Here is a 27248-nt window from a genome sequence, read left to right on the forward strand (position 1 = left end):
TCAAGTTTTCATACATGTATCTAATGGCCACATGACAGCCTTGCTTCAAAATTTTAGAGATTTTACCTTGCTTAACATCAATTAATAACTAATAATGGTTTCTAAAACTCTCCACAATTTGGGTCTACATTTTCAGCAGTATATTTTATCAATATTAATTCATGCCTCCCCATCTCTTTTCATTATACTCTATGGAACTTTATATATTTTATATTCTGTATGAAACATGCTTCCCTGATTCATAGGTTAACTCATATATCATTTAAAAATTACCATATATGTCATACCTTCTCTAAATTATCTGGCTTTATCAGATAACTGCCATGATTTTTTTTTCCTGAATCTTTGCCCAAAAAAAACCCATGTGATTTTCTTGTTCCATATACTAACCTGTGTGTATGTCACACATTTTCATTATCCAGTCATCATTTGAAGGAGATTTAAGTTTAAAAAGATGACAAAAATTCACACTGAAGAAAAAACATCTTCAACAAAACTGAATGTCCATATATAGAGGAATGAAATTAGAACCATATTTCTTACCCTGTATGGAAATCAACTCCAAATGCACCAACGACTTCAAAAACCCTGAAAAAAAACTAAAACACTGAAACTGCTAGAAGAAAACTTAGGCAGATCCCTAAAAGAACATGTATAGCAAATGACTTTCTGAATATATCTTTATTTCCTTAGGAATTAAAGAAAACAATTGACAAATGGTATTTCATAAACCCAAAAAGCTTCTGTACAGAAAGAAAACAAATGAGTGAAGAGGAAGTACCCAGAGTGTAAGAGAGTCTTTGTCAGCTATGCATCTAATAGAAGATTAATGTCCAGAATTTATAAAGAATTCAAAAACAGTCCAGAGAGCATGTTAAACCAATTAAAGCATGGGGTATGAATCTGAACAGATGGTTCTCAAAAGAGGAAATACTGCTAAGAAATTACTTAAAACATTCAATATCTTTAGCAGTTATGGAAATGTAAATTAAATCTACTTTAGCATTCCATTTAACCAGAGTGAGAATGAGTATGATCAGGAAAAGAACTGACAGTAAATGTTGGAGATGATACTGGGAAAGGGGAACCCTTTTTCACTTTAGTGGGATTGCTAAAGAGTGCATTCAAAAGACTGAACAGCCTATTCCAAAGATAAACCATGTTCATTGCTGCTCTAGAAATATGCTAGGAAATGAAAAGTACTTTGCACTTATAAATTCATTTTTGAAAACATTTACTAAATGTTGGTCTCACATTCAAGCAAGGTCACACCAAGTGGAATCCATTCTTTTACATAATCATTTTTCTAAGCCCTAAGTACACAGGTGTTTAACACACATTGAACTGATAGCACCATAAGCTTTGCACTCAGAGTTAGGAAACTATGATATTTTAAAAGTGGGCTAAAGTTCTTTAGTTGGGAAATTAAACAGAGTGGAGGTGGAAATGAAAGGATGTGCATGAGGGTAAGCGAACAGAAGCATGTAACTGCAACTTACAATTTTGTGTCTATTTAATACCTAAGTTTATTTCCACAGATAAAAAAAGCACACCCAGAAATCAGTATGCCAAGTGAACACATTTCTAGTGAGGATGGTAGAATGAAACATCCATGGAATTATTTTTTTTCAATAGAAAAAGTCATGCAAATATACCTGACAATCTGGTAGGACAACAGTTGAAGCAAGTCCTGAAGCAAGCATGGAGCATACAGAAGGTTCTGATTCTATAATATTGTTCAATGTGTGGCTTCCTATTGTTTCTATTTTTGTTTATAAAAGCTTGTTTTTCAAGGGAATGATGGTAGCAGCAAAGACATACACCTTTAAAGAACATAGGTGAGATGAATGCTTTTTACATCACACATTTGTTAGATCTGTTCATAGTCTGCTTTTCTCAGCATCTTATTGATGAAATCCTAAGAGCCTTTCCTGCTGCCCATTCTCTATTTCTCTTCTTCCTAATGACCTGGTCCTACACCCAGTCAAGAACAGGATATCTGTACTCCCCCTAAACACCTATGCTCCTGTATCATCCCCTTCTCCACATCTTGTATTTTTGTGTTTATAACCCCCATGTTAAAAAGTAAAAATTATGATTTGATAACACACACACACACACACACACACACACACACACACACACACACACAGAGTGTTCCCCTGGTTCTGCTGACTTAGCTCCTGACAATCTATTTTCTTGTTCTCAGAAATACTTTGAATTATAAAACGTTATTGTGGTTTTTGATAATATGCTGGGTAAAATAATCTTTATTGATCTCATTTTAAACATCAAAGTTTGTAGTGAATTAAAATGTCCTTTAACATAATTATAGGTCATACTTATTTTCATATTATAAAATGTTAGTTAATCTGTTGAACATTTTAAAAAACTGGATTCCTTTATGAGAATTTCATATATGAACACCGTATTTATATAATTTTCCCCTTTCTCTCCTTCCTCCAACTTTTCTCAACCCCCATACTTTTTGAATACATCTTATTGTTTTAAAAAAAATCAAGTTATCATGAGGAAGATTTGGGAAATATTCAGGCTCCCACAAACCACAGAGTTGTAACTTCTATTACAGATGACTGAATTTGAAAGGCCACTCACATTAACACCTCCTACACTACCAGAAGTACCTCATATTCCATCACATGGGAGCAATGCTGTGAGTCTTCCAGTCAACATCAAAAGTGCTATGATACCTACTTTCCCACAGTCACTAGCCATAAACAAATGAATATCGGTTAATCCGAACATTTTAGAGTGCCAGCTGGTCAAACTAAAGCAATTTCTGTCTACTAGGAACCACCCTGGCTATAGAAAGGCTAGGAAGAGACCTGCTGCAAAAGTTTCAGAAGAAAGTGACAGAGCAACCAATAAAATACCTAAAATAATTCAGCTAATTTTGTTTTTTACAAATGAGCTTTTATTTAAAGGAGTGTGGTGCCAGTCAGACACTTCAGTTATTACCTACTTATATTTAATTTTAAAAAAATTACTTATTTTTATTTTATATACATTGGTGTTCTGCCTACTTGTATCTTTGTGTGAGGGCATCCCCTGGTACTGGAGTTACAGACAGTTCTGAGCTGCCATGTTTGTCCTCTGGAAGAACAGACCATTGAGCCAGTTCTCCAACCTCTTACAGAATTATTTACATGTACTTGCTAACACATATTTTATGGAAAAGGGGATTTGGAATCACAATACAGGAAATGCCTGTTCAAAATACTGAATATTTGGTAGTAAGTTGCAGTTAAAAGTTGTTAGTTGCGATATAACAATCAGAAGATCATTCAGTTTGAAAAATGTCATCTAATAAATTGCAGTGCCATACTACAGTTGTCTACAAGTTTTATTAACGTGAAAAGAATTATGTGGACTTGCTTTCTATTACTAAATATATATATAGTAAAAGCTATCCCTGGGTACTCTACAGTATATGCACTTTATAAATTATGATATTGAAATTTGTTTTTCACAATTGAAGATAATGATACAACTCTTTAACTACTCTTTGTGGTCAGCTTTTGAATACAACTACCCTTGTTTGAAATCCCCCATAATTTTAATTAGATTTTTTATCATTTAAAATGTAACTAAATCATCCCTATAACACAATAATAGCCTATTTTTAAAAATGAATGCCTTTTTAAATTGTTGAATGCACACCTTGAATAGTAATCAAATATAGAAGGGTAATAATGCATTTAATAGAATGCTACTTCAAGTTACAAAAAGTTTTTTTTTTTTTTTGGTTTTTCAAGACAGGGTTTCTCTATGTAGTTCTGGCTGTCCTGGAACTCACTCTGTAGACCAGGCTGGCCTTGAACTCAGAAATCAGCCTGCTTCTGCCTCCCAAGTGCTGGGATTAAAGGTGTGAGCCACCACTGCCCGGCTACAAAAAATATTTTTAACTTATATGTGGTTGTTTACTTCTAATAATAGACTATAAATCTGTATACTACAAATTAGTCTCTTGAAGTTTACACATAGCATTTATAATCTACAATACAAGAAAACCCTTAAATTTTCAATCACAAGTTCATCCTATATGTAAGTCATTGTACGAGTCTCTTAATCTATTTTTTGTGAGTACATGCCTACTACTCCTAAAAATTAGCTATCAGTATAAAGAAATGTCCTAATCCTTTTCTCTTTTGATATTCAAACAGAAGGAACAAATGGAAATTTGGTGTATAAAAAACTTATACTTCTGGTTGTCATTCACTTTCTAAGTGCAAAGATAGCAGTGTGATTGGGATTCTTAAATTTGAGGCGGGGGGTAGGGGATGGGGAGAGCACTGGTTCCTGAGACATTTTCATAAAAACAATGGAATCTCCCTTTAAAATTGCACATAAAATGTCTATAATATATAGGAGGTAGATCAAGCCTAGATGAAGCCTACATGTCTAATATATCAGTTATCAAAATACATATACACAATGAACTTTTATTCAGCCATGAAGAGATAACAAATTATGAAATCAAAGGCACATGTTCTCTTTCATATGTACATTCTGGCTTTAAACCATAAGATTTTGAGGCTTAACCTAGGATACCTTTAGAATCCAGGAAACTAGAAAAGAATCATCAGTGTAACATATAAACACCACAAGGTCTTCCCTGTGTTTTAGTCAGCAAATCTAGGAACATCCTGCTCTGTAATATCACCTGTTATGTCTCTATGTTCTAACTAGTAAGAAAGTTGGAGCATGACAGGTCTGGTTAAGTACATATATACTGTGTTCTTACAGGGATTTACTCATACTTTTATAGTTCCACCATCAGGCAAAAACTCTACAAAGCATTAAACTTTTGATAAATGCACACACCATGATATACATGACATTCCAGTTGTGGGGGTAGCTAGGGCAGTGTGAAATTTCAAAAGCTAGGAATAGGCATTCCCATCTGCAATATCCAGTCCAGCCACCCTGCATATACAAGCAAATGTATCACCCACAAATTAGCATGAATCCTGGGGGAACTCAATATTTTTGAAACATAGCAATATATGATGATACATTCCAGCATAATCTTGGAGTATTTTTTATACTTACAATAGCCCAAAGTTCAAAGGGTATGAGTCCCACACAAAATAATGTGCTGTGGTTCACTGTAATAACCCCACTCCTGGTAAAAAGCAACTTAAGGAAAAAGAGGACTTAATTTAGCCTACTGTTCCAGAGGTTCAAAGTCTACCATAGAAAGGAAGGCATGGCATGGTGATATGAACAGGAAACTGTCTAATTCTGTTTTTATTCATACACAGGAAGCAGAAATTGAATTTTAAAAATGGGTAAAGGTATAAACATTCAAAACGAGCCATCAGTGATGTACTTATTCCAACAAGGCTGCACCTCCTAGAGGTTCCATAACCTGAAAAGACACCGCTAGTTGGGAACCTAGTGTTTAAGTACATGAGTCCATAAGGACCATTTATAATTTAAACCAGTAAAGTATGACTTTGTCATTTTTTTCAGCTTTCATATATATATATATATATATATATATATATATATATATACAAACACACACACATATATATACATACATATATACATATACATATACATATACATATACATATACATATACATATACATATACATATACATATACATATACATATACATGAGTGTGTGTGTATTGTACTATGCTTGATAGATGGGCATTTTAAGTTTCTGTGTGATCTGTGCCCTTTCCTTCAGTTTCTTCTCCATTTTGTCCCTGAAGTTCTTTTAGATACGATCAGGTCTGGGTCAGAAATTTTGACTATGATTAGAAACCCATCCCTCTGCTTGAGGCCCTGTCTATCTACTGGAGTGAACACTTTAAGTTCCCTTTCCCCAGTGTTGGGCATTTTGCCTAAGTTTACCCCTATTGAGTCCTTAGAGTATCTCACCTTCCAGGTCTATGGTACTTTCTAGAGGGTCTCCCCACATCTCACCTTCCCCCCAATGCTACTTATTCAGTCTTTTGGCCTTCTAAGCTACTCTCCTGTTCCCCACCCATATCTGATCCTGTTCCCCTTTTCCTCTCTCCTCCATTTTCCACCCAGATCCCTCCCTCCCTCTGCCTTTCATGATTATTTTCCTCCCCCTTCTAAGAGGAATTGAATCCTTACTTGAATATTTCTGCTTGTTACACTTCTTATGGTCTGTGGGTTGTGTCCCTAGGTATTTTGTACTTCTTGGCCAATATCCACTTATCAGTGGTACTATCTCTTAGTGAATACTGGGTATATTTCTAGGGGAATGGGCAGGGGATTAAGTAGCCTACATAGGAAGAAGGTGTGGGACCTACCTGGGAATGCAGGCAAATCCTTGTCTAGGTGATCTTAGGGGTCTATGGGAAGGGAAGAAGCAAGGTCTACTTGGTAAAGAGCAGGCTATGAGGTAAGAAGTAGGATCTACAACATGAATTTTTTTCTGAATTCTTTATCAGAATATTTGCTTATAGGTATATAAAAAGTTTAAAAATGAGTTCTGATTTTATATTCTAGTACCTTGCTAAAACATTTTTTTATTAGCTCTAAGACTTTTCTGGTAGACTTTTTAGACTTTTAATTATGGGATTGTATCATCTGCAAATGGAAATGCTTTTCTTTTGTTCCTTTTTGAATAATATTATTTCTATATTTACATGAATTTTCTGTCTGAACCTTCAATTATTTTATAGTAAGAATAGAGGGAATATACACATATGCCTCATGTTTTACTTTACATAAATTGTTTTCAGTTTTCTTTATTTCTAGTCATGTTAATTATATTCAATGTATATAGCTTTTTCTATATGTATATGTGTTCCTTCTATTCTTCTGGGCATTCATCATTAAATAAATTTTGAACTTTGTCAAACTTGTCAAAGACCTTTTCTTCATGTGTTAAAGTTATGTATTTCACTGTGGTCTTTGGTATTTCAATTATTTTAGTATATTTAAATTTCTTGAAGAGTTAGAATCTTCTGGTGGTGGAGTACATTCCTTGCTTATGAAGGAGGAGCTACCAGCCATTGTGCCCTGATATAGCCTATCCTGCTGTGTCCATAGTAAACATTGTCCATCTGTTTCCACCCAGAAGCTATGCCAGCTTATTCTCTGACTTCACAACTTGAGGTTATGCCTTGTATGTAGAATCTCAGATTAGCTTACTGTTAACAATAATATTCCTGAAGATAGGGATCAGTCACAGCCCTACAAGACATGGAAAACAAAATATTGGGAGTCTATTACAATATTGATCCATCAAACAGAGGTAGTCACTTTCTCATTAACTAGATCCAAGTCTTACAAGTACTGTGGATTTGTCCTGTTAATAGGACAGCTAGTCAATTTACACCAGGGTGAGCAGTTTTAAGGCTTTCCTTCCTCTCACTGGGCAACTGAAAGTACTGGGGCACCATTGTGCTTATCTGTTTTTCCATGTTATTTTCTTGCCTCATCCTTATACTTATACTCCATCACTCAGAAATCCCTAAAACTCTCCCCTTACCTGTCTGAGACATTGGGATCTGTCCTCCTATCCCTTCTCTTCTTGTGACTATCTAAACTCCAATCTGCTGTACTTCCAGGACTATTCACTTCTTTCTCAAGCTTCCCCTACTCCAGACTTCCCAAAGCCCTGTCCACAGCCTGCTGTTCAACAAGGCCTACAGCCTACAACATGTGAACCTGCCCCTCTACCTCCAACTATCTCATCATGTAAGATTTCCAAAGGCATACCTGGTGGCTGAGGAACCCATGTGGCCAAAAGCCTGTGCATGGTAACCTATAGCACCTATCTTTCTTCTTGGTCTAGCCCATGGATCCAAATAATCAGGCTCACAATCAGAGGATAACTATAGAATACATGCCATATGTTATTTATGCTATGACAGAGTTGTAGAATCTGTGAAACCCTGTTTCTGGTTTATTACTAAACCAGAAGAGAAAAGAGATCAGAAACTTTCTTAGTGATGTTAGAGGATGTCTTCATTACTGTTCTTCTGTTGCTCTGATGAGACATTATGTTTAAGGCAAAGAAAGCATTTAATTGGGAACTTGTTTACAGTTTCAGAGGGTGAGCCCATGGCCATCATGTAAAGGAGCACTGTAGCAGTTATGTAGATATGGTGCTAGATCAGTAACTGGGAGCTTACAATGTATCCTTAAAACCAAGGCAGAGACAAACTGGGCCTGGAGTGGGCCTATACCCCACTGTCATACCTTTTCCAGCAAGCCCATACTTCCTAATCTTACTAAAACAGTTCTGCCAACTAAGGATTAAACATTCAAATATATTAGCCAGTGGAGGCCATCCTCAAACCTCCACAGAGAAGATGCAAAAACTTGCCTTCAACACCACCTACTTTCAAATCAGTGCCTGCAGAACCCAAGACCTCAAAATTTTGGAGAACATGTATTAATATACTTGGTAATACATTTACTGCACCGAGTATGGGCCAATGCTGGTGAATTATCAGAGACTACAAGTAAATAGACTTCCTTTATGGACTAAAACAGATAAGGCAAGAGTTGGGAATGTTTCAGACCACATCTGATGTAAACTCCCATGACTGTAGTGCAGAAAATTTTATTACCAAAATTAGGAATTGGATCTTAGCACTCTGTGATGGACATTTGAGACATAGATGTAGCACTAACCCCATATTTGGCCATCATATACAGGAAGTGAACATGACAATAATAGGCTTGAATATCATAGATCACAATAAAAAGGGGACCTACTTAGGTATCCCCTAGGAGAAAAGAATCATAGGTTAAAATACCCTCATTGGTTATTTGAATTTAAATGTCCCACATAGGCTTACTACTACTACTACTGCTGCTACTATTATTATTATTTAATATTTTTAACAGTCCAGTCATTATCCCCCTCCTGGTCTGCTCTTTGACTGTACCTCATCTAATACCTCCTTCCCTGTCTCCAAGAGGAAGTTCCCACCCCGACCCCTACCCTGCCAGACCTCCCCACTCCCTGGGGCCTCAAGTCTTTTGAGGGTATTTCGTCCTCAGATGGTGTTTCAGTTTCAGAAGATTATAGAATCTTTAGGAGCTGCAGCCTTGCTGGAGAAAGGGTGTCAAAGAGGGCAGGCTCTTAAGGTTTATAGTTTTTCTTCCTATTCTCTTTAATTCCTTTGTTTAGTTGACATTGAAGTATCTCAGGCTTACAGATCTTGGCATTTTGCCTTCTCCATGACTATGTTGTTGTAATCATAAGTTGTACTGATTAGTTTTGTCATATTGACACAAGCCTAGATGTATCTATGAAAAGGGAATCTCAATTAAAGTATTGCTTCCATAAGATTGACATATGAACATGTCTGTTGGGGCATTTTCTTGACTAATGATGTGGCAACATCCTGTCCACTATATAGCTGAGGAAGCCATGGAGAACAAGCCAGTAAGCATCTTTCGTCTTTGGTTTTTGCACCTGCTCCTGCTTCTGTTTCTATCTTGACATTCCTCAGTCATTGACTGTAATGGGATATATAAGCCAAATAAACTTGTTCCAAGTTGCTTTTAATTATGGTGTTTATCACAGCAACAGAGAACTAAACTATAACATTAGGCCAAATAAATTATTTCTTTCCTAAGTTGCTTTTGGCCATGATATTCTATCATAACAACAGTAAAGTAAGCAATCTATATACTTAGAGATTCCAATATTCCAATCCAAATAATTGACAGGGAATAACTGACATAAAATCAAGAGCAGGATATAATTCAATCATATCAGAATCCAAAAGTATTAAACTTGCATTTGTATACTAAAAACATTAGAATAAAAAAGCCTTCCAAACATATTTAACATTTTCCCCAAGACACGCAATATGTTGAGCTATAAAAATAATAAATATTACAGATTTGCAACAAATGCCAAGTAGATTATCTGGCTACAGTGGAAACAGCCTGAATATCAATAATAGAATAATGTCAAACACATAGAATCTAAATATAACAAGCACACATAGCTTATTGATTAAAAATGAATTTTCACATAAATCAGTGTTCTCACATAAGAACATTGTTCTACTGTGGAGAGATAGCATGGCCGTGGCAGCATTTATAATGGTAAACATTTAATTGAAGTTTGCTTACAGTTTCAGAGGATTAGTGAACTTTCATCATGGCAGGGAGCATGGGAGCATGCAGGCAGTGGTGATGGAGAGGTAGTTGAGACTTTGGTATCCAGATTTATAGGCAACAGAAACAGTCTCTGGGCTTGGTATAACTCCAGTGACATACTACCTCCCACAATTTCTCCACACCTACCCCAATTCTTTTAAATAGTGCTATTCCCTAAGCATTCAAATATAAGAGCCTATTGAGGGTTATACTTATTTAAACCACCACATCTAGAAACACATTAAAATTAACAAAATAGCTGGATGCCGTGTGTAAGGGAATTTGAGGGTGGGGAGGTGGGAGTGGTGGTGTGGATGGAGGCACATCCTTGCCGGGAGCCAAACCCAGGAAATTACCTGCTGTTCTAGAAAGTCTAGTCAGTACAAGGTTAAGAAAGGACGTTCACAGGTCTCAGGTCCCAGGAACTTAAAGAACGTCTGGCATTTCCTTGGAGCTGGCTATGACAGTGGGATGGTCTAGGGTGATAAGGTTATGACAGTGGGATGGTCTAGGGCAATAAGGTTATGACAGTGGGATGGTCTAGGGCAATAAGGATATGACAGTGGACTGGTCTTAGACAGTAAGGATTCCATAGTAAGATAGCCCTAAGCAATGACCCTCGCCCAAACTCCTGGTTTGCTGTGTCTTTATAACCTGCCCCCAAAATTAAAGTTTCAGAGCTTGATCAGAACCTCAGACTTGCTCTCATTCTTTGTGTCTCTTGTCCTTTCATTCGTTCGCCCCCTTCCCTAAGGTCTCGTCAAATCCCCGCGGGCTGGGGCACATCCTCATAGAAGCAGGAGGAGGGGGGGATGAGATAGGGTGTTCCTGGGCAGGGGAAGGAATGGGGTAAGGGGATAACATCTGAAATGTAAATAAAATATCCAATAAAAAAGCTACACTAGAGAAATAGGCAAAAAATTTAAGAAAATAAGTCACAATACTGAAATTTGTGGGATAGAGTTTGGATCAGTATGGAGAAAAATTGATTAATATTAAATGTATATATTAAACAAGTAGAAATTTGTAGCAATATAATCTATGCTGCCACTTCAATATTAGGAAAAAAAGAGAGCAAAATAAACCCAAATTAAATAAAAATGAGTGAGTAATAATGATCAGAGAAGACATAAAATGGAACAAAACTCAGAAAGTTGTTCTTCTATTGTAAGAGCTGGAGGGTGGGGTGACATATTATGAAACACTTATGACCACTGCAATCATGAGCACTGCACAAGACTTGAAGTAACAATAAGACATGAAAATGTGAAGAAATAAGAAGAGTGCTGGTTCTCAATCATTCGAGTTTCCTCAGTTGAGAATTCTTTGTTTAGTTCTATAACCCATTTTTAAACAGGGTTATTTGGCCCTCTCCGGATCCATCTGAGTAGTGGGAGCAAACACCCAGTGGGGTCTGCACCCTTGTGGAGACTTTATCCTGAGACATCCCTGGGAGGCCAGTGTCCTCAGGGAGGCAGACACCCAGAGGGTCTACACCCTTGTGGAAACTGTATCCTGGGACATCCCTGAGAGGCCAGTGTCCTCAGGGAGGCAGGTAGGGCCAGATGCACACCGCCCTATGGACCAGAGCCACAGCTAGGACTAGGAAGCTCTCAGGACCCCCCTACACCCAGGTACCAAAACCCTGCCCTTATGGAATTCCACTCCCCTTCTGCCCCTCTTCGGATCCCAGTAGCGGGAGCAGGCATCCAGTGGGTCTGTACCCTTGTGGAAACTGCATCCTAAGTCAGCCCAGAGAGGTAAGTGTCCTCAGAAAGGCAGACACCAAGTGGGTTTGCACCCTGGAGGAAACCATATCCTGAAACATCCTAGAGAGGCCACAGACCTCAGAGCAGGGGACACCATACCCAGAGTCATCCTAGAGGAGCCACGGAACCCAGAGCAGCAGTCACCTTAACCTGAGACATTCTAGAGGAACCACTGCACTCAGAGCAGCGAACACCTAGTTGGTCTACTCTCAAGAAGACACCTTACCCTGAGACATCCTAGAGGAGACACTGCACTCAGAGCTGCTGGAGCTCAGGATCACAGGATCACAGAGATATCTGGACCCTGAGCAGTTCTGACACAAGCAAGATAACTGGAAAGACAGTCCCCAGTCAGAAACAGTGAGAGAGGGTAGCACTAGAGCTAACCAAATGGTGAAAATGGCAAGCACAGGAACGCAAACAACAGAAACCAAAGTTACTTGGCATCACCAGAACCCAGTTTCCCCACTATAGCAAGGTCTGAACACCACATCACACCAGAAAAGCAGGACTCAGAATTAAAATCACTTCTCATGATGATGATAGAGGACTTTAAAAAGGACATAAACAACACTCTCAAAGAATTTGAGGCGAACACAGGTAAACAGGTAGAAGCACTTAAAGAAATGCAAGAAAACACAACCAAACAGGTGAAGGAATTACACAAAACCATTCAGGATCTAAAAATGGAAGTAGAAACAATGAAGAAATCACAACGGGAGACTACCCTGGAGATAGAAAAACTAGGAAAAAGATCAGGAGTCATAGACCCAAGCATCACCAACAGAATACAAGAGATAGAAGAGAGAATTCCATGCGCAGAAGATACCATGGAAAACATAGACACAATGGTCAAAGAAAATGTGAAATGTAAAAAGCTCCTAACACAAAACATCCAGGAAATCCAAGACAGAATGAGAAGACCAAACCTAAGGATAATAGGTATAGATGAATGTGAAGATTCCCAACTTAAAGGGCCAGTAAATAGCATCAACAAAATTATAGAGGAAAACTTCCCTAACCTAAAGAAAGATGTCGTCCTTAAATATACAAGAAGCCTACAGAACCCCAAAGGGTAAGGGGATAAAATCTGAAAGGTAAATATAATACACAATTTAAAAAAAGAGAGATGGAAAAAAGGGGAAAAAGGAGAAAAAAAAGAAAAAATAAAAAAAAGAAAGAAAGAAATAGGAGACTTAATAACACAAAGGGAAAGATTTAGAAATCTAGGAGACAGTTTACGTTAATGGAAACAGCATCATAGAAACTGGAAAATCACACCATCAGAGAAGCACAAGGAGGGGGGATGGGATAAGTGGTTCCTGGGTGGTGGGGGGAATGGGATAAGGGGATAAAATTTGAAATGTAAATATTACAACCAATTTTAAAAAGGGAAAAAAGGAAAAGTTGTTAGAACCAACATCTTTAAAAAAAATGTCAGCCCTCTAGAAAAAAAACATTTTTTTTTGATATTAAAACTTGTTCTGAGAATTGTATATTGCAGAATACACAGCCTCGGTGTATCTACTCATCAAGCATACTGAGCAGACCTGCCCAAACCTCCAATGTCCTGGAATTCCATCTGGATGCAGTGAAGACACAGCGTCAGAGGCTTATCAATTTACTCTTCCCCCCATCCCTCTTCTAATATCTCAATGCCCTTAATCAGCATTAAGAAGATTCAGCACCCCTATTCCCTGGGCTTGGGGACTAAGGTGGTTAATATTGGTCTGTCTTTCTAGGGAAAAGTAGTGATTTTGTTGGAACAGGAAGGACTAGCTAGGACTTATTGCATAGCTATAACCTATTGGTAGAAATTTGTATAATTAATATCAAGATGAAGCTATAATTTCTTAAATGATACAAAATTTACTTTGATTTCAAATTTAATGTTTTCATTGGTATGGGCTTCTTATTGATATAAAAGTGAAATGAATATTGATACTCTCATGGGTATTGTGCCTGTATAACACGTTTAGGAACACAAGGCTTAGACCTAGTGCTTCTTTAACTTTTTTAACTGATTTGGGACAGTTAGCCTATGAGTTAAGAAACTATAGCAAATTTATGGCTTCGAGTTTATTGTTAGGGTGTTTTCCATATTTTATTTAGAAATACCTGAGAGGAGTTAACAGACAACAGTCCAGGTTACCTTACATGGATAGTTGGTTTTCAAAACGTCAGAAGTCCATAGAATTGATGTCACAAATATTTCTATATTAATGCTCATTGTGATTAGAGACATGTCTGCTCCTGACAGCTTCCTGTCATGGATTTTAAGAAGAAATTGAGCATCCTTGGAGTTACTCCAGTTGTGTGGTGACAGCCACTAGGCAAGAATTGCCTCTTTCCATCTACAGACAAATTACTGTCCAGAAAAGGACACACTTGCAGAATAGTCGACTGATTATATCTGCCTAGACAGAGTAATCAGCCCTTAATAATTCTGCATCACTAAGGTCTGTCAGATGATTCTGGGCCACAAGGCTGAAGATCAGATGCTACAACGTTCAGTAGTATAGGGGCTTTCCAGGTATTCAGCGGTCTTTAAAAATTTCCTAAGTCTTAGAAGCTATGTTTAGTGCTTCCTATAATTTCAGTTAAGTCAGTCATTCTGGAATACTGACGGGGTTGAAGACCTATAGTCTCATAGCCAATCCTGGCTATTTACTTTGAGAGAAAAGATCTGAGTGGATGGTTTTCAGCTGACATTCATTCTAAAGCCAAGAAAAAAGCCAGGTTTAAAACTAAGTACTTTAGTTAGGAGAGATGACAGAGGTTCTGGTTAGTCAACAAAATGATGGACTGGGTATTAGGACTATCTTGTACCTCACTGGTACATTTAGGAATAAGTATGCTCTAATTGTATTGTGAGAAAAAAGTTTTATTTTAACAGGAAGGGTGATATGTAGGAGGAGTTAAGGGGGAAGGAGTACCGAGAAAAAGAGATGGAGTAAGGAGAGGAGAAGCTAGGTGATGAGAGAGAGAAAGAGAGAGGGGGCATGGAGGCAGATGTTCACATGTCTCCACCAGTCAAAGATAGTTTATATATGTAGGTTGGGTATTGGGTTACACTTCTGATTGAGCATTATCAAACTTATAAAGCCTTTGATTAACATTTTAAAAAATTGTATAAAAGCAAAAAGGAAAAGGGGGCATGGAATAGGGATTTTCTAGGGAGGGGAAATGGGGAAAGGGGATGGCATCTGAAATGTAAATAAAATATAAAAAAATTAAAAAGACAAAAAAACCAGGGTTATTTGGTTGTCTGGAGTCTAATTTCTTGAGTTCTTTGTATATATTGGATATTAGCCCTTTATTGGATGCGGGATTAGTAAAGATCTTTTCCCAATCTGTTGGTTGCTTTTTTGTCCTATTGACAGTGTCCTTTCAGCATGCTTAGTCATCAGGGAAATGCAAATCAAAACAACCCCAAAATTCCACCTCACACCAGTCAGAATGGCTAAGATCAAAAACTCAGGCGATAGTAGATGCTGGCAAGGATGTAGAGAAAAAGGAACACTCCTCCATTTTTGATGGGATTTCAAGCTGGTGCAACCACTCTGGAAATCAGTCTGGCAGTTCCTCAGAAATTTGGACATAGCACTACCTGAGGACCCAAAAGATGTTCTAACATATAACAAGGACATATGCTCCACTATGTTCATAGCAGCCTTATTTATAATAGCCAGAAGCTGGAAAGAACCCAGATGTCCTTTAACAGAGGAATGGATTCAAAAAACGTGGTATGTTTACACAATGGAATATTACTCAGCTATTAAAAACAATAAATTCGAGAAATTCTTAGGTAAATGAATGGAACTAGAAAATATCATCCTGAGTGAGTTAACCCAATCACAAAATAACACACATTGTATTCACTCACTGATTATTGGATATTAGCCCAGAAGCTTGAAGATTCAAGTCACAGACCACATGAAGCTCATGAAGAAAGAAGACCAAGTGTGGGTGCTTTGATCCTTCTTAGAAGGAGTAACAAAATACTCAAGGGATCAAATATGGAGACAAAGTGTGGGACAGAAACTGAAGGAGGGGTTGTCTGGAGATCATTCTACCTGGGTATCCATCTTATGTGCAGTCACCAAAGGTAGACGCTGATGTGAATGGCAGGAAGTGCATGCTGACAGGAGCCCAATATAGCTGTCTCCTTAGAGGTTTGCAAGAGTCTGACACATTCAAAAGCGGATGCTCACAGCTAACCATTGAGCTGATCAAGGGGTTCCCAATGGAGGAGTTAGAGAGAAGAGTGAAGGATCTGAAAATGTTGGTGGTCCCATGACAAGAGTAACAATACCAACCAACTAGAGTTCCCAGGGTCTAAACCACCAGGCTGGGAGCACATAGGGAGAGACCCATGGTTCAAGCTGTATATATAAGGGAGAATGGCAGCTGTATATGTAAGGGAGAATGGCCCTGTTGGGCATAGGTGGGAGAGGAGATCCTTGGTCCCATGAAGGCTGAATGCCATGTGTGGGGGAATTTGAGGGTGGGGAGGTGGGAGTGGGGGGGGGTAGGTAGGGGCACATCCTCATAGAAGTAGGAGAAGGGGGATGGGATAAGTGGTTTTTGGGCAGGGGTGGGGGAAATAATAGGGTCAGGGGATAACATCTTAATTGTAAATAAAACATCCAATTTAAAAAAAAAAAAAAAAAAAGAAAAGAAAAGAAAAGAAAAGTGCTGAGTGCTGGTTGAGAAGAAGGATGCTGCCAGTTCTACATCTAAGAATAAATGGAAGGAAATTAAAAGGGAGTAACTGGAAGATGGATATTATCATAATAATCATATGTATGTATGTATGAAATTATTGAAATAAATTTGGTAAAATATATTCTTTTAAAATGTCATGAAATTCACTGTCATTTTCCTAGATTGACAGGAAACAAAATTCAAAAAACACAAAGTTTTGTTAAGAGAGATTACCACAGTACACCATACATATTTCAGAAGTGTTATTTCACCAGCCTGGGAGCACACATGGAAGGATCTATGGCTCCAGGTGTGTCTGTAGTGGAGGATGGCCTTGTTAGTCATCGTTGGGAGAGGAGGTCCTTGGTCCAGTGATAGCTGTATGCCCCATTGTGGAGGAATTCTAGGGTAGGGAGGTGGGAGTGTGTGGGGGCACACCCTCATAGAAGCAGGAGGAGAGGGATGGAATAGGGGGTTTCTGGGGTGGAGGAAAATGGGAAAAGTGGATAACATCTGAAATGTAAGTCAATAAAATATTCAATTAAAAAGAAGTGTTATTTGTAATAACTATGAACACTTTACAGAAATTAGTTTGATAAATTAAATGAATTATACAAATGCATTGTTAATCTGGTTTCAGGGTACACATAATAAAAAATAAAGTCATCCTTTAAAAAGAAAATTAGAGCATTTGCTGAGAATTTTATAATTTAATATCAGCAACAATTTTACACAGTCTCTTCTAAAAATAATCAATTGAGAATAAAAACACTTCTCATTTGAGTCTATGAATGAAACATTACTTTGCTCTTAATACTGGGTAATTAACAGTATAGAAAAAAGTGTCCACACAAAATCAAGATGATGAAGAAGCTGAGGAAGAAGAGGAGGAGGAAGAGGGAGATGAAGAAAAACAACACAAAGAACCATAAAAGACTGAAAATACCATGAATCAAGGCACAAACATCTTTAACATGACATTAACAAGCAGAAGTAACCAACATAGAAGTAGAATTAGCTACCATAACAATTGAATTTATTGTAGGAATACAATGCTCATCCATTGAAAAGAGTGAATCTATGAGATCTGTTATATTAAGACTCTAAAGAAGGAAAATTGTTGTCAGCAGTTGTTGAGGAAGTTATTTGACAAAATATGGTGCTCACTCATAATAATTCTTAGAAACCCAAGAAAAGAAAATGTTTTTAGTTTGATAAAGTCAACAAAAATTGTGTAACTGATATATTTACAGAAGAATAAGTCAAAAAGCAAAACTGTTGTATTTTAATTTAGCACCTCACTAAAAATTTTAGCTTGTATATGAAGTAAGGATAAGAGTGGAGAGCCTGCCAATAGAAGACATAAAGAAATGAGCTAAACTGTAATGGCTGTCTTGATTGTCAACTTAATGAAATTTAGAATCACCATAGAAACAAACCTTTCTCCCAGCACATCTATGAAAGACTTTCTAGATTGGGTCAGTTGTGAAGGGAAGACGTGCTCTAACTATAGAAAATATCATTCAATGGGCTAGGGTTCTTCATAAATCAAAAAGAAAAGGGTGATTCAAAATCAGCATTCATTTCCCTCAGTGATAACCTACATCCAGAGGCTATTGCCATGACTTCTTTGTCATGATGAACTGTCAAATAATATGGATAAACTAGTTGTTCTTTAAGCAGTTTTTTGTCATGCATTCTGTGACAAGGATTGTAAAAGAAAATATGATACTATACTATACTATACTATACTATACTATACTATACTATACTATTTCTTTTTGCCAGAAAACAGAATAGTTTCAAAGTAAACTTTGTAGAATATTTATAAATAACCTTCTAAATGAATGATTAAAATTCTATTGTGTAACATATATATTGGCAAATGGGTAAATGAAAAGCAAATGAAAAAATAATATTTATAACCACTCAAAGTAAAATTAAATACTTAAGTTTAATTCATTAGGCATAAAAGCTAAAGACATTTATAAAGATATAGAAAATATACATAAATTTAAAGGCATACAGTCCTTACAAATGAGAAGATTCAATGTAGTAAAGATACAATTTTCTACCAAGATGATGCAGTTTAAGTATAATTCATATAAAAAATCATACCAAGAGGAGTTCTGCTGTATGCAAGGCAACTGGTAAGGCACCCTCTGTGAGGCCCATAGCCACTGGAACCTTAGTGGCCTTGGGACCCATCACCCCGTAGCAACGCCCCCCCAGCTCCCTGAATTCCACTTCCCTTTCAGCCAGCCCATTCTGCTGGGGTACATCACCAGCTTGTCTGCTTTCCTGAAGACACCATAGCCTGAAGGCTTCCCAGGAGTTCCACTGCACTCAGGGCAACTGACAGCACATTCTAAAGGTATCTTGGGAGTTCCACTGGATACAGGGCAACTGACTCAACAGTCTGAAAGCCTCCCTAGAGTTCTGCTGCACACAGGGCAAAAGACCCCATAGTCTGAAGGCCTCCCTGGAGAACAGCTACACACAGGACAACAGCTTGACTGCTCCTCTGAAGACAAAACAGTTTGAAGACATCCCAGGAAATCACAGCCAGGGCAAGAGATGAGCAGCTTGTCTGACCCTCTGAAGACCACACAGTCTGAAGGCCTCCTAAAAGAGCTGTTATAGCTAGGGCCATAGGCCTACCAGGAGACCTACAGCAATCCAGGGACACAATAGGCAAGATCCAGAGACATCCAGACCAGCCAACACCAGGGATAATCAGATGGTAAGAGGCAAGTGCAAGAGCATTAGAAACAAAAGGCAATATATTTTGGTACCAGCAGAACCCAGTTCTCCTACCACAGCAAGCCCTGGATACACCAACACATGTGAAAGTCAGGAAGCTGACCTAAAATCCTATCTCATGAAAATAATGGACTCTTTTAATGAAAAACATAAGAAAAATATCAGTTGGTTTAGAGATAGTGTTTACACTGAAACGCTAAAGGAACGGGATACCTAAAGTAAGTAGATGAATCTGAAAGCAAACAAATCTGTACTTAAATTCTGTATTCTATAAACTATAGTATCGCTCTGACTATAAACACAAAGATATATTTTCCAGAAAAAAAATATTAAGAGAAAAATTTCAGGATATAGGAATTTTTGAAGCTCTTTTTAGAAGAAAAGATAAATTTACCAACAACAAATAATCATTTTGCTTTCTGAAAGTACTAGAGGATGTTGGAAAGAAAACCTAGTGACTGGAAGAAAGTGCTAGAAAATCACTCCTATAGGAAACCTAGCATGGTGTGTAAATGAAAGTATGTACAAAACTCAACAGTCAGGAGGGAGATAACTCAGTCAGTAAAAAAGAGAGAACAGGAAAAAACATATCAATATAACCAAGAATTTTTAAAATGTAAACAAAGTGGTTACTCTTTTAGATGGACCAAGTAATCCCCTATGTTCTTCCTACTCCTTCAGTTCATCACATCTGTTCTAATATATCACATCCACCAAATAAATTCATCTGTTTAGTATTGTTCTTGTATAAATGTATTAGGGCTGAGCACTGGGGATAGATAACCAATTGGGGACTTATCTATGGAGAAAACTGTCTCTCCCTTCCTCAGCAACCTTTAAACATGATGGGTGAAAATAATCTAAATAGTCTTTTTATATATGAAAATCTCAATAATAATAAATGAAAAAGATAACAAATACATAAAAATAACACATTAAACTGGGCACATCATAACTGATGCAGAGTTTTATAACATACTGTTATGAAAAAATGCAGTCACAGGAAATAGGATAAGCTAGAAGAATTGGACAAAATCTTTGATATACCATAATGTGTCAAAACTGAATTATGTAGGAATGGAAATTGTGAGTAGACAAATGATGAGATTGAACTTGTAATAAAAAGCTCTACTAAAGAAAAGCTTGACTGCTAAATCCTACCAGAATTTTAAAAGAATTAATATTAATTAATTTCAAACTTTTCCCAAAAATTGAATGGAAAAGAGAACTTCTAAACTCATGGCCAGCATACCCTGAAAGTAAAGCTAAACAGTGACACTAAAATGTAAGTAAACAACAGGCTATGATTTCTGATGAACATAAATAATTAATATAGTACTATTAATTAATTAATATAATACTATTAAACCAAATCTAATAAAATATTAAAAATATTTGTGTTGCCAGGCATGGAGGCACATGCCTTTTATTCCAGCACTTATGGAACAAAGACAGGCAGATCTCTGTGAGTTTGAGGCCAGCTTGGACTACAGAGTGAGTTTCAGAAAATCCAGAGATATTATCTCTAACAAAACCAACTATACACACAGACACACACACAGACACACAGACACACAGACACACACACAGACACACACACAGACACACACACACACACACACACACACACACACACACACACACATACACACACACGACGATGATAATGATCGCCTGAGTATTGGTCACACCACTAATCAAAAGTTAATGGCAGTTGATGGCTATTGAGGGACGAGGAGTCATTTTTTTTCAGGGATATGGTCTGCTGTGGGTTGTCAATGCTACAGTGGCTAGCCAATATATAGTGTTTTGCAGGGCCATACTAATTAAATGTTGAGGTTTATAAAAACCAAACAGAGAGGACATAAATTAGGAAAGGAATGTAGTAGAATAAGTTGGAAGTAGTTGCAAGGAGAGGAGGTCTAAGGTTATTGTAAACATGTACGACATTCTCAAGGAATAGGTACAGTAAAAATTTTAAATATCATTCATGATGATCATGTCAAAATTTCCTGAGCTACAAGAGATTGTTTAACATAACGAAATTAATAAATATGAACATTAACAGAATGAGGAAAAATGACCATATATACACCTCAATATATGAAGAGAAAGCCTTAGACAAAATTTGGATTTCTCCTTTGATTAGTATATGCCTGCAATATAATTTGAAATGTGTTATGTTAATCTTTTTAGCATTCTTCTTTTTACTAATAATTGCTTTAGCTATCCAGGGACCTCTGTGGTTCCACATGAAGTTTGCAGATTTGCTGCTGCTTTGATTTCTGTGAAGGGTGTCCTAAGTATTTTGATTGGGATTGCATTGAGTCTGTAAATTGTTTGAGTAAGATGTACATTTCCACAATATTATTTCTCTTGATCCATGAGCATGTCTTTTTCTTGTTTTATTTTTTTCATATTCTTTGAGTGGGTTCAGTTCCTTTACATTAAGTCCTGATATTTTCTTCTACTTTATTCAATCAACTAATCCAGCTTTCCTCTTGAGATTTCTTTTCAATTTCACTTTAAATTTTGCTCATTTTTTCAGTATTTGTCTCCTTAAAAATTCCATTTTCAAATCCTGAATTTTCTTCATTGTTTCCTTTAGCTTTATATTTGTTCGGTAGTATGCTTTTGAATGTCCTTTATCTTTTTTTATCCACTTTAGGTTGAAGTCTATTTTGTTAGATATTAGGTTATTGATTCTGCTTGCTTATTGGTCCCATTTATACAATATAGTTAATACCACTCTGCCTCTCTTACGTGGTGCCTATCATTGAAAGATGAGAATTTTAATAGATTTATTTAACTAATGACATGTTTTGATTAGTCAGTTGAGGCCTTTATTTTAAAGTTATTGTTGGTACCTGGTATCTGTCTAGAAAATTGTTCACACCACCCAGATTTTCCAGTTTTTTGTTGAGTATAAGCTTTTGTAGTAGGATCAGATGATTTTTTGAATTTCCTCTGTTTCTGTTGTTATCTCTCCCTTTTCAGTACTGATTTTATTAATTTGGATACTGTGTCTGTGCCCTCTGGTTAGTCTGGCTAAGGGTTTATATATGTTGTTGATTTTCTGAAAGAACCAGTTCCTGGTTTTGTTGATTCTTTGTATAGTTCTTTTTGTTTCTACTTAGTTGATTTTGGCCCTGAGTTTGATTATTTTCTGCTGTCTACTCCTCTTGGGTTTATTTGCTTTTTTTTTGTTCTAGAGCTTTCAGGTGTGTTGTCAAGTATCTTGTGTATACTCTCTCCAGTTTCTTTTTGTAGACACTTAGAGCTACGAGTTTTCCTTTTAGCACTGCTTTCATTGTATCCCATAAGTTTTGGTATGACCAGCCTTCATCTTCATTAAATTCTAAAAGGTCTTTAATTTCTTTCTTTATTTCTTTCTTGACCAAGTCATCATTGAGTAGAGTGTTGTTCAGTTTCCACATATATGTGGGTTTTCCATTGTGTTTGTTATTATTGAAGACCAGCCTTAGTCCATAGTGATCTGACAGGATGCAAGGGATTATTTCAATCTTTTTGTATCTGTTGAGGCCTGCTTTCTGACCAATTATATGGTCTATAATAGAAGGTACCATGAGGTGCTGAGAAAAAGGTATATTCTTTTGTTTTAGGATGAAATGTTCTATAGATATCCCTTAAATCCATTCGGTTCATAACTTCTTTAGGTTTCATAGTGTCTCTTTTTAGTTTCTGTTTTCATGATCTGTCCATTGCTGAGAGTGGGGTGTTGAAATCCCTCACTATTATTGTATGAGGTGCAATGTGTGCTTTGAGCTTTAGTAAAGTTTCTTTTATGAATGTGGGTGCCCTTGCATTTGGAGTATAGATGTTCAGAATTGAGAGTTCATATTGGTAGATTTTTTCCTTTGACGTGTATGAAGTGTCCTTCCTTATCTTTTTTGATAACTTTTGGTTGAAAGTCAATTTTATTCGATATTAGAATGGCTACTCCAGCTTGTTTCTTGGGGTCATTTGCTTGGAAAAATTGTTTTCCAGCTTTTTACTTTGAGGTAGTGTCTGCTTTTGCTACTGAGGTGCATTTCCTGTGTGCAGCAAAATTCCGGATCCCTTTTATGTATCCAGTCTGTTAGTCTATGTCTTTTTATAGGGGAATTGAGTCCATTGATGTTAAGAGACATTAAAGAAAAGTGATTGTTTCTTCCTGTTATTTTAGTTATTAGAGTTGTAATTATGTTTGTGTAGCTATCTTTTGGGGGGTTTGTTGGAAGTGAATTTCTTGCTTTTTCTATGTTGTAGTTTCTCTCCTTGTGTTGGAGTTTTCCATCTATTATCATTTGTAGGGCTGGATTTGTGGAAAGATATTCTGTTAATTTTGGTTTTGTCATGGAATATCTTGGTTTCTCCATCTACAGTGATTGAAACTTTTGCTTGGTATAGTAGTCTGGGCTGGCATTTGTGTTCTCTTAGGGTCTATATTATATCACTCCAGGATATTCTGGCTTTTATAGTCTCTGATGAGAAGTATGGTATAATTTTTATAGGTCTACCTCTGTATGTTACTTGACCTTTTTCCCTTACTGCTTTTAGTATTGTTTCTTTGTTTTGTGCATTTGATGGTTTGATTATTATGTGACAGGAGGAATTTCTTTTTTGGTCTAGTCTATTTCGAGTTCTGTAGGCTTCTTGTATGTTCATCAGTATCTCTTTCTTTAGGTTAGGAAAGTTTTCCTCTATAATTTTGTTAAAGATATTTACTGACCTTTTAAGTTAGGAATCTTCACTCTCATCTATACCTATTATCCTTAGGTTTGGTGTTCTTATTGTGTCCTGGATTTCCTGGATGTTTGGGGTTAGGAGCTTTTTGTATTTTGCATTTTTTGACAGTTGTGTCAATGCTTTCCATGGTATCTTCTACATGTGAGATTCTCTCTTGTATCTCTTGTAATCTGTTGCTGATGTATGTCATCTATGTATGACTCCTGATTTCTTTCCTAGGTTTTCTATCTCCAAGGTAATCTCCCTTAATTGACAAATGGGACCATATAAAATTGCAAAGTTTTTGTAAGGCAAAGGACAATGTTAATAACATAAAATGGCAACTGAAAGATTGAGAAAAGATCTTTATGAATCCCACATCCGATAGAGGACTAATATCCAATATATACAAAGAACTCAAGAAATTAGAGCCCAGAAAATCAAATAACCCTATCAAAAATGGGGCACAGAGCTAAACAAAGAATTCTCAACTGAGGATACTCGAATGGCCAAGAAGCACCTAATAAAATGGTCAGCATCCTTAGTTATCAGGGAAATGCAAATCAAAACAACCCTGAGATTCTACCTCACACCAGTCAGAATGGTTAAATTCAAAAACTCAGATGATAGTAGATGTTGGTGAGGATGTGAAGAGGAACACTCCTTCATTGCTGGTAAGATTGCAAGATGACGCAACCACTCTGGAAATCAGTCTGGTGGTTCTTCAGAAAATTGGACATACCATTACCTGAGGACCCAGCTACACCACTCCTGGGCATATTTCCAGAAGATGCTCCAACATATAACAAAGACATATGCTCCACTATGTTCATAGCAACCTTATTTATAGTAGCCAGAAGCTGGAAAGAACCCAGATGTCCTTCAACAGAGGAATGGATACAAAAATCTGGTGTGTTTACACAATGGAGTATTACTTAGCTATTAAAAACAATGAATTTGAGAAATTCTTAGGTAAATGGATGGAACTAGAAAGTATCATCCTGAATGAGGTAACTCAATAACAAAAGAGCACACATGGTATTCACTCACTGATAATTGGATATTAGCCCAGAAGCTTGAAATACCCAAGATTCAACTCATAGACCACATGAAGCCCATGAAGAAGGAAGACCAAACTTTGGGTGCTTCGATCCTTCTTAGAAGGAGTAACAAAATACTCAAGGGAACAAATATAGAGACAAAGTGTGGAATCCGGACTGAAGGAGGGGTCATCTGGCAACCATTCCACCTGGGTATTTATCCCAGGTACAGTCAGCAAGGTAGATGCTGATGTGGATGTCAGGAAGTGAATGCTGACAGGAGCCTGATATAGCTGTCTCCTTAGAGGTCTGCCAGAGTCTGACATATTCAAAGGTGGATGCTCACAGCTAACCATTGAACTGATTAGGGGGTTCCCAATGGAGGAGTTAGAGAGAAGGAGCTGAAGGAGCTGAAAGGGTTTGTGGCCCCATGAGGAGAGCAACAATACCAACCAACCAGAGTCTCCAGGGTCTAAACTACCAGCCTGGGAGCACATAGGGTGGGACCGATGGCTCTAGCTGTATTTGTAGGGGAGGATGGCCTTGTCAGGCATGGGTGGCAGAGGTCCTTGGTCCTGTGAAGGCTGGACGCTAAGTGTGAGTAAATTCATGGGTGGGGAGGTGGGAGTAGGGGTGGTTAGGGGCACATCTTCATAGAAGCAGGAGGAGGGAGGATGTGCTAGTGTTTCCTCAGTAGGGGGTAAGAAATGGGGTAAGGGGGTAACATCTGAAACGTAATTAGAATATTCAATTAAAAATAAAGCTATTGTTGTACTGTTTAAGTTGTGGGTATTGTTGTTTTGCTATTTGTGTTCTTTGTTTTATCTCATGTTTTAGTAGTTATAGTTTTGGTTTCTTTCTGTAGCCTCTTGGCTCTGCTTATTCTTTCCTCTGTTTGCTTCAAAGAATTGCCTTCAGTATTTTTCATGTAGGGCTGGTTGGTGTATATAAATTTCTTTAGACTGTTTACTTCATGGGATGTTTTCATGTCTCTTTCAACTTTGGCAGAGAGTTTTGATGGGTACATTAGTCTGAGTTGGCATTTGTGGTCCTTTGGAATTTGGAATGTATTCCTCCAGGATCCTCTGGGTTTCAAAATTTCCATTGAGAAATCAGCTGTTATTCTTGTTGACATCCAGGAGTTGCCTCACAAACCACAGAAATACTCATCTCAGTCTGACAAGAATAGTTTATTGAGCATATGTTCCAGGACTGAATAATAGGGGCTATGATTCAGGTTCAGGAGTTGAACCCTGACATGGAGTTGAGATCCTACAGTGTTTTTAAGCCTAAAATCCACAAACATCTGTACCGTGTTATTCCACCAATCAGGATTTAGGGATAGGGGATTTCCTTAGGAACATAATGTTTGCTGTACATTTATCCTATTCCCTTTGGTTGGGGTCTTCAACTATGGCAGGGAACTTACCTTGTCTAACATTAATGCCTTAATGTCTTAACATGTCAAATAGGATTGATTGTAGGCCTGCATCTGCCCTGCAACAGGGCATGGTCCACGAGGGGGCAGAGTAGAATATGGGGAGTTGACTGCTCTTAGCCCATGCTGCTGCCTGGGTTGATACTGGGCTGTAGGGAAACACCAAGGCACCATTCTGTGGGTGGGAAATCATAGTCTGAGATGTGGGAAAGTCAGACCTCCCTGGGCTGCTATGAGCAGGTGGGGCATGTAGTGTTGCTAAAAATCAGAGAATAGAGTTGGGGAGCCTGGGAGTTGAGGACAGCATCCTGGGCTGTGGGTTGGGAGAAGCTCTGGATAATCCCTTAGCTTGGCAGATGCAGGCTTAGTTGTGGCTGGGAGGTCAGAGATTAGATTACTAGAGATTAGGCAGCAGAGCTATAGGCAAAGGCCTTCTTCATGGCTCCCCACAGCAGATCTTGGTGAAGAGACAGTTCATGGATCTAAATAGATTATTGCCATGGAGGAAAATGAATACATAAAACTATACCCAACTTCTCAGGGTGGGCCTGAAATACAGTACCTTTTGCAGGGAGGAATGTCTGGGAAGAGAAACTTAATGGCTACTCTCTCTGGGCCACTAGGTATCTCATTAGCATGAAGAACTTTGTTTAAAGTCTAC

The sequence above is a fragment of the Arvicanthis niloticus genome, chromosome X (assembly GCF_011762505.2).
Source record: "Arvicanthis niloticus isolate mArvNil1 chromosome X, mArvNil1.pat.X, whole genome shotgun sequence".
In the NCBI taxonomy this organism is placed as follows: Eukaryota; Metazoa; Chordata; class Mammalia; order Rodentia; family Muridae; genus Arvicanthis; species Arvicanthis niloticus.